General features: G+C 41.0%; 1 pseudogene; it reads right to left on the bottom strand.

The window, feature by feature from the left end:
* The window catches only part of LOC135198978 (blastula protease 10-like), an 83,594-nt pseudogene that overhangs the window by 28,628 nt on the left and 43,230 nt on the right, over positions 1–11,736 (bottom strand).

Here is an 11,736-nt window from a genome sequence, read left to right as displayed (position 1 = left end):
GACGAAACGACATCCCCACAGCATTGGGAAACAGAGAAAACACACCCCCACCAGTTTTTCAGTCACACTCAACGACACAATTCTGTCCATTATTTCAAAAGACTGCTGAGAGCTGTAAAGCGTTGCCATGTTCGGCAACAGCAATATTCCATTTTCCGTTTAACCCAAATCCCTACACCAACCTCCTCTCTCTCTCTCTCTCTTTGTGTGTGTGTGTGTGTGTGTGTGTGTGTGTGTGTGTATGTGTGTGGACCCTAACTGGGGAAGGGTAGACGAAATTCCAACCAGAGGTGATAAATACAGCTCATTTCCAAAGCATTAGGCTGTTTCATTACTACTAGGCCATTATTCCAGCGCATTACTTGAATATATCCAAAATCTTATGGAAAAGGAACACATAAAAAAATGACGTGACACTGAAACATGCGCAGAACACAGACTTATTCGAAGACGAATGATCTGCATCAATTCCCTACTCGAAAAGATCAAGAAGCCGACAGCCGTGTTCTTTTCTGTTTCACAGAACTATAGACACTCCACGGATATAAACAAGGCAGTCAAACAGACAATCACTGGGAAAGATTATAAAACACTTCCTCTGAAGTTTGGAATAAAAATAAAACAAAAATGACCCCAAGAAATATAACAGAGTCACAACTTCCTACTCATACTGGACAGAAGAAGAAAAACCCCGAGAAACTTAGCGTACTCCAAAGCCCTCAGAAGACATAACCAATCAACGCTTTCCTTACATAACGTATATATAACAATGTAAACAAGGCCATACTTCCTACTCATCCCGGACAGAAGAAGAGGAGGAGGAAGACGAACCAGGCTCCTCACACGAATAGCGTAGTGTGCCTGTAAGTGTGCTTGTGGAGTGAGCGCTTGGGAATCAGGAACCATTGGAAGCATTGGGCATTAGACGAGAAACGTAGCGTATCAAAGCCTTGCCTGCAGAGGAGACAACCAATCAGCGCTTTCCTTACATGACATAATGACGACGAGGTGGCTCTCCACGACACGAAACCACCAAACCAATATTGTTATGAATGGGTGATGAGATGGAGATGAATAATGAATTATTAAAAGAAGATACCACCGACCTTGGTTTCACTGCAACCAATCGAAGTCTGTACCAGCAGCAAAAGATTTTGTTCAAGTTTCATTTTATGTCGACTGGGAGTTATGAATGAATTTGAGCTGATAATCTTCTATCCCTCCTCCTTTATCCAGTCTTGGACGGACTTGAGTACCGAAACTGTCATGGTTCAAACAGCAGAATTATTATTATTATTATTATTATTATTATTATTATTATTGTTTTTTTTTTTTTGCTCTATCACAGTCCTCCAATTCGACTGGGTGGTATTTATAGTGAGAGGTTCCGGTTGCATCCGCCTCCTTAGGAGTCCATCACTTTTCTTACTAGTTGCGCCGTTTCTAGGATCACACTCTTCTGCATGAGTCCTGGAGCTACTTCAGCCTCTAGTTTTTCTAGATTCCTTTTTAGGGATCTTGGGATTGTGTCTTGTGCTCCTATGATTATGGATACGATTTCCACTGGCGTATCCCATATCCCCTTATTTCTATTTTCAGATCTTGATACTTATCCATTTTTTCTCTCTCTTTCTCTTCAACTCTGGTGTCCCATGGTATTGCGACATCAATGAGTGATACTTTCTTTCTTCTTGATTTTGTCAATCAACGTCACGTCTGGTCTATTTTGCACGTATCACCCTATCTGTTCTGATACCATAGTCCCAGAGGATCTTTGCCTGATCGTTTTCTATCACTCATTCAGGTTGGTGTTCGTACCACTTATTACTGCAAGGTAGCTGATGTTTCTTGCACAGGCTCCAGTGGAGGGCTTTTGTTGCCACTGAATCATGCCTCTTTTTTTACTGGTTCTGTGCAAGTGCCCAGACATTCGCTTGCTATGTGGTTTATGGTTTCATTTTTCGTATTGCACTTCCTACATAAGGGAGAGATGTTATTTCCGTCTATCGTTTCTTTGAACATATTTGGTTCTTAGGGCCTGATCTTGTGCCGCTGTTATCATTCCTTCAGTTTCCTTCTTTAGCTCTCCCCTCTGTAGCTATTGCTACGTGTGATCGGTTTGTTGTGCCAGTCCTCTGTTCTGTTTGTCATTCTCCTGTCTGTATATTTCTGGGTCTTCGTCTACTTTTAATAGTCCTTCTTCCCATGCACTCTTTAGCCACTTGTCTTCACTGGTTTTCAGATATTGCCCCAGTACTCTGTTCTCGATGTTGACGCAGTCCTCTATGCTTAGTAGTCCTCTCCCTCCTTCCTTTCGTGTTATGTATAGTCTGTCCGTATTTTGCTCTTGGGTGTAGTGCTTTGTGTATTGTCATATGTTTCCTGGTTTTCTGATCTATGCTGCGGAGTTCTGGCTTCGTCCATTCCACTATTCCCTGCGCTGTATTGATTACTGGCACTGCCCATGTGTTTATGGCTTTTATCATATTTTCCGGCGTTGAGTTTTGACTTGAGTATCGCCTTGAGTCTCTGCATATATTCTAACTGATCGTGTCCTTCATCTCTTGCTGTTTTATATCCCCTCCTTCCATTATTCCCAGGTATTTGTATCCTGTTCTCATTTATGTGTTTGATGTTGCTCCCATCTGTAGCTTTATCCCTTCAGTTCTTGTTACTTTGCCTTTTTGTATGTAGACTAAGGCGCATTTGTCTATTCCAAACTCCATCCTGATGTCCCCAGATACACTCCTTACAGTCTGGATTAGGGTCTCTATTTCCTTGATGCTCTTACCATACAGCTAGATGTCGTCCATGAACATCAGATGGTTAATTCTGTTGCCTTTTCTTGAGTTGGTACCCGGCATCCATCTTCTGTAGTACTTTTGTCATGGGAATCATGGCTACTACGAAGAGTAGTGGGGACAGTGAGTCTCTCTGGAAGATCCCTCTCATGATATTAACCTCTGCTAGTCTTATTCCAGAGCTTGTAAGTATTGTATTCAAGTTGCGCATTGATTTTTTGAGGAAGCTGATGGTGTTTTCCTCTGCCCCATATATTTTCAGGCTTTCTATTAGCCATGTGTGTGGTATCATGTCTATGCTTAGGTTGGTTTTCCTTCTTCCTACTGTTCTTCATTACCATTTTGTCTATCAGGAGCTGGTCTTTTGTGCCCCTACACCTCCTTCTGCAGCCTTTCTGTTGGTGGGGAATGGTGTTTGTCTCCTCTAGGTAGTTGTATGCCTTTCACTGATGATACCTGTTAGTAACTTCCACATTATTGGTAGGCAGGTGATAGGCCTGTAGTTACTGGCTATATTTCCCTTACTCTTGTCTTTTTGTACTAAGGATGTCCTTCCCGTGGTCATCCTTTTGAGTGCATGGTGATTTGAGATCAATGCTGGAGTTGTTCTGCTATTCGTGGGTGTAGGGCCTTGAAGTTTTTTGAGCCAGTATCCATGGACTTCATCGGGACCTGGGGCTTTCCAGTTTGGCATTTTCTTTAGTTGGTGTCTGACTGTGTCTGTCGTGATGTCTGTGAATCTTTGTTTTATTCTCCCTGTTTCTTCTTCCTTGACTTCCTGGAGCCATGTTGCATGTTTGTTGTGTGATACCGGATTGCTCCATATGTTTCCCAGAGTCTCTTACTTGGTTCGGCTTCAGGAATTTCTTGGTGGGTTGTCTTCCCCTCTTAGTTGGCTGTATAGTCTTTTCTGGTTAGTTCCAAATAGTTTGTTCTGTTGGTATCCTTATTCCTGTTCATGTACCGTTGGATCTTATGTGGTTTTTACATCTTCTATTGTGTTGTTTAGTCCCCTCTCTTGTACTTTGGTATTTCTCGTTGAGTTTCCTCCCTTGTTTTTCTTGCTTCTTATTTAGCCTTTTTCCTGCCATCTCTTTCAGTCAGATCTCATCACCATGATTTGCTTTTCCAGGCGCCTTTTCCAAGGAGTTGCTGTTTTGGTTTCTGTTGGGTTGGTTGTACTGGTGGTGTTGGTGTTCGTATCCCCATCAGTTCTGCTACTAATCTTGCTCCTGCATATGCCAAGTATTTGTTTTCTGTGATACTGGTGGTGTGTATTATGCCCATTTATTTCATTGACCTCACTTGTTTTCTCCCTTAATTTCTTGGCGTTGTAGGCTTTCATGGAGGGGATCTTTGTTCTCTCTGTATCTGGTTCCATCCATTCCGTCCTCTCTGTTACTTCGTCGGTGTTTGATACCTCATCATCCCTGTCGTCTTCTGTGGCATCGTCTCTCTGTTCATCTTCGTGTATTCGTTGTCGTGTGACATTTCCCTTTCCAGTTCTTCTCTTTCTGTTGGGGAGAGCCAGTTCTTTTTCGTTTATGTTTCTTACTTGGTCATGCCAGCCTCTGTTCTGTTGGGGGTGTTATTCCTCTCATTCCAGGTATTGACCAACCTTCTTCTATATTCTAATCCTTCTTAGGTTGCTTCTGGATGTAGCATCTCCATATTTCCTTATTTTTCTTCTCTTGTCCATTTCTTCCTTTGGTTTGCTTCTGTAGCTCCAATCTCAGGCTGTTGGTTACTGTCGTTGTGGTGGTCAGTTGCTGGATGACGACCTCCAAGTACCTGACAGTCTTCCCCTTTCAATTGGGTTTGAATACCTGGCTGACCGGACGAAGCTCCTCTGTTGCCAGAGGTACCATTTACGTCGTTGTCGTTTATTCCTTCATTTCTTTCCATCATTGCTGTGTTTTGCTATTTAACCCATAGCTGGACCCTACCCCATCAGGGATAGGTACTCATTTACAGCTGAGTAGACTGAGGAAATTATGGTAAAGATCCTTTCCCAAGGAATCAACACCGAGGAGAGCGGTCACCCATCCAACGACTGACCAGCCCCATGTTGCTTAACCTGTCGATTGACGACCTAACCCACTCTGCCACGGCGCCACACTTATTATTATTATTATTATATCATTATTATTATTATTATTACTACTACTACTACTACTACTACTAAAATGTTACTTTGCACGTCAAATACTTTCTTAGCCTTTTATGAAAATAATGAAACTGATTGCGCGTGTTCCTCAGAGAGAGAGAGAGAGAGAGAGAGAGAGAGAGAGAGAGAGAGAGAGACTAACCCCGCCATCAATCCTAGCACTGGACGGAGCACGAGACGATAATTATGGTTCAACTTACGACTGGAATCAATTCAACGGGAGATTTCCAGGCCTTGATTTAGATTAGGATGCCAAACGTGAAGATGTCTGAGGCCAGAGTCCCTCAAGATCGTAATAGCGACAAACATTAAACTGACACCTTTTGAAAGTGTTGAATGAAAGGCTATTTAGACATTCTCCCTTACACAGCCTCTAATACGCTGGTTATCACTTCGATCACACAAAGGCATCATTCGCTTTTGAGCCACTCTGTGTGTTGTGTGTGTTTGTGTGTGTTTGTGTATGTGTGTGCAAACGTTAATAAACGGTAATCAAAACAGTAAAGCATAAGGCTAACATATAATATATTCAAAGATTTACAAATTTAATGAGAATCTAGAATAGCACATAAACATAAACACGTACTGCAAACAACATTCCTTTATTTTGGTGAGAAGATCCACAGACGAAGACATACATACATGCTTGTATGAATGTAATTATAACAACAGGACCTTTCGCATTTGTTCAATCTATTGTATACACAACTTTGATCTTATAAACAAATATCCAGACTCTGCTCAGTGGGACGAAAGAAGGAATATTTGTCCTTGAATGAGCCTTCAGATTCGCTGACTGGCAAAAATGTCTGTTGATTTCTATTTTCTATAATTGTCTGTCTGTATATTGTTATGTACAGAAGACTGAATAACTTCTCGTCACTTTAAAAGTCTGGCATATTAAATCAAACAAAAAAACAAAATGAATAAAAAAAGTGACCAATTTCTCTCCCTCTGGAAACTCCTGATGGAAAACTGGAAAAACAAACCTCCATTTAGAGCACAAACAATTTATGCTCTATACATTCCGACCGTTCGTTAATTAATCCGCATTGAAAACACCATTTATTTATTTATTAATAAATACCGGGCGTTCCTTCCGGCCAGCGCATTCGATGGGGGGAATTCAATTCCATGAAGATAAAATGATAAAAGCGACAGGGAAGGGAATTTGATAAATATATGTCCAAATGGAAGACCTTATCTGCTGACCCAAAGGCCATCATAGCGGGATTTACATATCCTGGATTTGATCTTCATTTTTGTTTAATATTATTATTGTCAAAGAAAACGCAATCATTTCTCAAGATAGTCAACTTTTAGGGAAAAATAACGTGTAATGTTTTATTCCGAATAGATTGATATCTTTTCCTGCCGAGAGAGAGAGCGACCAGATTTGCTGATCAGACAAAAAGCCCCCGTCAGCAGTCAATGTGCCTCGCTGTGGAACGTCTCAGTCCCTGAGGTCGGCTGGACTGCGGAAAAGCCTCCCTCCTGGGGAACTTCTTCAGGAATTCAAGCGAAGATTATTGCCGCAAATATTTCCTCCCGTGTTTATAGAACTTTCCTATACAACTATGAAAGTGACCGTAAAGCTTGGCAACGCAAAATTCTAAATGCAAATATTTTTCAGCTAAAAAGAAAAAAAAAAAAAAAAAAAGGAAAAAAAAAAAAAAAAAAAAATGGAAAAAGCACTTTGTTTTGCGGAAGTAGTGAAGCGACAATTGATGGCCTTCTAATCAGAGGCAGAGGAAGGAGAAAACACTTACTATCTGGAGAATAATCGCTAAAGATATATATATTTCCCAAAAACATAATTCAAATTAATGACAAACAAAAATAAAGATGCATCTGTTACGCTGCTGCGGCTCCAATTTAATAGCGAGGGTTTATAGTCCCTCATTTGCACCTTGGGAAGGAGGAGGAATATGAATAATTGGGAATAATTGTGAAGAGCAACAGATCAAAGCGGTTTCGCTCTTGAGTTCCTTTGTGCTGCCGTAATCCCTATTTCTGGTCCTCGTTGTACACAGCACAAGGACGACGAAGAAGAGGGGAAAAGGCTTCGACCAAGATAGGAGGAAATATTTCCCATAGCTTTATCCAGCCCATCTTCGAACGGGGGATCAGCTGCCTTCAGGCCAGCAGCGAAAAATATAGTTCTTACAAATATTGGACCTCCTTGGAGGCGCCTTTTGAGGATATATTTATATATATATATATATATAATATATATATATATATATATATATATATATATATATATATATATCGTAAAGGTGTTTCTCATCCCGTCCTTAGCAAGAATAATACGTTATAATTCCCATTACCCCACCCTCTCTCTCTCTCTCGGGATGAAGAAAAATAAATCGATTCAGATGAAGCGAAAAACATGAAAAAATCCTCTTAATAATACGGCTCTTTTTTTCCCCCTCGAGAAAATTCCAGGGAGCATTTATACAATACTTTTCTTGGGATCCGAATCTCAAGCTTCTATAGCCCCCTTCACCCCCACCCCCTCCCATTAAAACTCCTTCTTCAACTCTTTAAGTAAACATTTCAGTTTCCTTTTTTATAATCACTCAAATGTTAGCGTTTCTGAACGAGACACTGCTTCTATTTCCCTGCAAATCTAAAGCAAAGTCAGTTTCATCTGTACAAAATATATATTCAAGTGTTACCGTTATCGTTTCCACACCTCCCCGTATGAGGGCAATGCCGTCGGTGCACCTCACACAGTGCACTGTAGGCATTACTAAGGGTTATTTCCAGCGTGCCCTCGGCCCAGCTACACCTGTTGTTCAGCCTTTGACTTGACTTCCACTCCAACTCCCTCTTGTCACTCTCTTGAGTACTGAATGACCGAAGTGGCGCTGAGTGTCTGGCTTTAGACCCAAATTTCCTGAAATCCTAAACCACCTTTTCCCACCAGAGAGGAAGGACTTTCGGTCTATACTTTCTCCGAATAAATACCCAAGAATTTTCCATTTCTATTATAACAAAAAACTGCTATTTTGGTTAAGACAAAACAAACACGCTAAAAACTGAGCAGAAGTTTCTCGGCGCAATTGAGTTTTCTGTATAGCATATAATCAAGCCACCGAAACAGATCTATCTTTCGGTGGTCTCGGTACAATGCTGTATGAGCCCGGGTCCATGACACTTTCACCACGTTCCGCTGGTGGCCTGTCCCATATCGTTGACAGACGCACCATTATGGCTAACTTTAACCTTAAATGAATAAAACATACTGAGGCTAGAGGACTGCCATATTGTATGTTTGATGACTGGAGGGTGAATGATCATCTTATCAATTTGCAGCCCTCTAGTCTCAGTAGTTTTTGAGATCTGAAGACGGACAGAAAAAGTGCGGACGAACAGACAATAGCCGTAAAGGAAGAACTAAAATGAATGAGCACAGAATAACTGAATGATCTCTAAAACTGATGTGACAGAGGAATAATTTAGAATAAGATTAAAATGAATTCAATATCTTCCTTAATCTCTTCTGCCTTTCTTTCTTTCGAAGGCTTCATCGCAGCTTCGGAAAGAAACTATAAAAATTTATCGATTATTACTTTCAGTGCTCAAATGAAGCACCCAGATGTAAAATATTAACTCAGGGCTGAGAAACGTCTTACATCAAAATACTGAAACCAATGCTTCAGAAACACCTGAATTGCGAAAAAACACCTCGCTTCTACAGAGGAAAGAACGACTGCTTAAATATTTACTTATTATGAATAATTACAGCTTCCTTTCTTCTAACCATATTATATACTCAGCCTCCAAAGCCTCTTCCAGGTTCACATTTACACAACATACCTGAATGTTACTCGTATTTACTTTCACCTTTCTCCTCTCCCAAATGCTTTCAACTCTTTCACTAGCCTCTGCAGTTTTTCTCGCTACCTCCAGTTAGCACTGTGCCACTGGCAAACTTCAACCAATCTACACACTATTCATGACACTTTTCGTACCCCACAACTTTGCAGTTATGCCTACTTCCATGATAGAACTGCACAGTCATGGAGATATGACACATCTTTGTCTCGGACACATTTTCCCACTAAACGAGTCACTCTCTCACTACAAATTCTCTCACACGTTTCACTTCAAATTCTTCCTTCACGAAAAATTTAATCGCTCTATCATCTTAATCTCCATCGCTGGGGACAACAAAATTATCTCTGCCATCATCTTGTCTTAAGGATCAGGAATTTTGAAAGTGCCTCTGACGAATGGTTCTAAAACATCCAGATCTTAATTACCGGAGAGAGAGAGAGAGAGAGAGAGAGAGAGAGAGAGAGAGAGAGAGAGAATAATAAGAAAATAAGGGCCATTTACAAGAAGGGATTGATAATGGAATGTTCTGAAGGTGGTTAATAAAGGGACTTGGACGGAGAGTGAACCTCCTGGAGTGGGGTCTCTGTATTCACACTTGATTGAAGACCCAGATGATGAATGGGCATGAGTCACAATGAGGCCCAACAGCCAAATCACGAAAGGGAAAGTAAGTGTCAGAAAGGATTAAACAGTTCAATAGTCAAGGTCTGAGTTAACACAAGTGTCCTGATATTTTGTTAAAAACTGACAAAGCAAAGACATCAATTGAGAAATTTTATACCACAAGTCTCTTTATAATGCAAAAAAAACAAATCGTAAAATGTTTATAAAGCGCGTTGTCAATTCATTTCACACACAATGCAAAGTTTCATTCTCCACTCACAATCGTCGACTTGTTGTCAACCTGTCAGCGGTCAAGTATGTGACAAATTGCTAACATGTGTTTAACATGTTTTGAAGACCGCTTTTCTCGTCCCCTGTGGAGAGTCACCAATGCTTTACAGCTGTTGTCAGCATCTTCCAAAACTTAGCTCCCCATAGAGCTGTCGACTTGTTTCCAACTTGTTTTTGTGATAAGTATGCGACATGTTTTAGAAGGCCCGCTTTTCTCTTCCACTCAGGAGAATCACCTCTGCTTCATACTATTATCCAACTTCTGCCAAAGGTTTGTTCTCCACTCACAGTCGTCGACTTGTTGTCAACCTGATTGTGATTGTAGGCGACAAGTTTCCATCATGTGTTGCTGATATATTTGAGAAGGCCGCTTTTAATGTTTCCTTAAGCAGAATCTGTTTAAACGACAGATGTACAACAAAAGTAGCTTTAAATAAACCTTTCTTTTTTGTGTCGACGCGACGCCATTTCCAAAGAATTCGGAAAACACAAATTCTACAATAAAAAAAAAGAAATATCTACAACGAACAAGTCTTTGTGTTTGTTTATTTACAGAACACGGTTGAAAAGAACAAACGAATAATGTTAAACATATGTAGCCGTTTGTCAGGCAAAAGAGAGAGAGAGAGAGAGAGGAGAGAGAGAGAGAGAGAGAGAGAATTCCCGGAACATTTGTAATCTGGAACAATACGCGACCGAAGGAATTACTCGCAACACTCATACACACACACACAGAGCAATACTAACGGGAGATTTCGAAAGATGATCAAATCGCCTTTTGATTCCGGACAGATGATAGGATTAGAATGGAGCAGAGAATTTAGGCCAAAGGCTAAACACTGGGACCAATGAGGTCATTCAGCGCTGAAAGGGAAATTGAAGAATAAGGGATATTTCAAAGGTGTAACAGAAGGAAAATCTCGTCGTTACACTATGAAATAATTACTACGAGAGGGTGGACAGCAAGATGGAAAGCGATAATATGAATGGAAGTACAGTAAAGGAATGAAAAGGGTTGCAGCTAGGGGCCGAAGGGACACTGTAAACGAACCTCATTAAGTAATGCCTACTGTGCACAGCTTGAAGCGAACTGGTGGCATTATTCCCAACGGGTTTACAACCCAAACCTATGCCTGGTTAAATAAAAGATAATTAAGACCCCTAACAAAAAATGCTCGGTCAGGTTACCCCAATTTATAAGACTATGATTATAAAACTTTAGCTAAGATCCAGCAACAAAGGGTTCTTTAATAATGAATCTACAGCCACAGTCTCTCTCTCTTCTACACCTGACTGTCTGGGCTAACCTTCAGAAAGCGATCGAGAGAGAGAGGATGGCTAACTGCCCTTTTAGGACAAAGTCTACAGGTCTTCAGGGGCCGCAAGTTCTTAATAGCTCCCACGCAGTTTAGGATCCCAACTAATTCTCCTTTATTTCACGAAATTAAAACATCTCCATCTATTTATTTATTTGCCGGTTTACTTTTCCTTCTTACTAACTGATCTCTTCTTTGCGTATTGCCTTTTACACCTCTGTTACTTCTTTCAACTGAACCCCTCCAGATTATTCTTCGGCAGCTTGAAGTTGTAAGTCAAATGTCCCTCCTGAATGATTGTTCCATGTGAATAGGGGATCTTCATCTTCTCAATAATAATAATAATAATAATAACAATTCGGTCTCCTGCAGAAGGGAGGCACAACAACATTCCTCAGAACTTCCCTCTCCTCCTCCTTCCATTACTTGGTTAGATATTTCGGAACGAACTCGCCCCCTCTCACTTTCCATGAGCCAGAGACCTAAGAGGAAGCAGGGTTGGGGGAGGGGGAGAAGGTAGGGTGTAAGGGAATGGGTAAGAGTGAGAGAGGTGGGGAAGCGGAGAGGAAGAGATGTGGGAGGCGGTGAGGGAAGAGGTGGATAAGAGGTAGGGGGGAAGGGGGGGAGGTGGGGAAGAGGAAGTGGAAAGAGCAGGGAGGTGGGAAGGGGGAGAGGATGATTAAAGCTACGTTCACACATTCACGTATCAAGG

This window comes from Macrobrachium nipponense, chromosome 25 (genome assembly GCF_015104395.2).
Source record: "Macrobrachium nipponense isolate FS-2020 chromosome 25, ASM1510439v2, whole genome shotgun sequence".
Classification (NCBI taxonomy): Eukaryota; Metazoa; Arthropoda; class Malacostraca; order Decapoda; family Palaemonidae; genus Macrobrachium; species Macrobrachium nipponense.
This window is presented reverse-complemented; position numbering and strand designations above follow the sequence as displayed.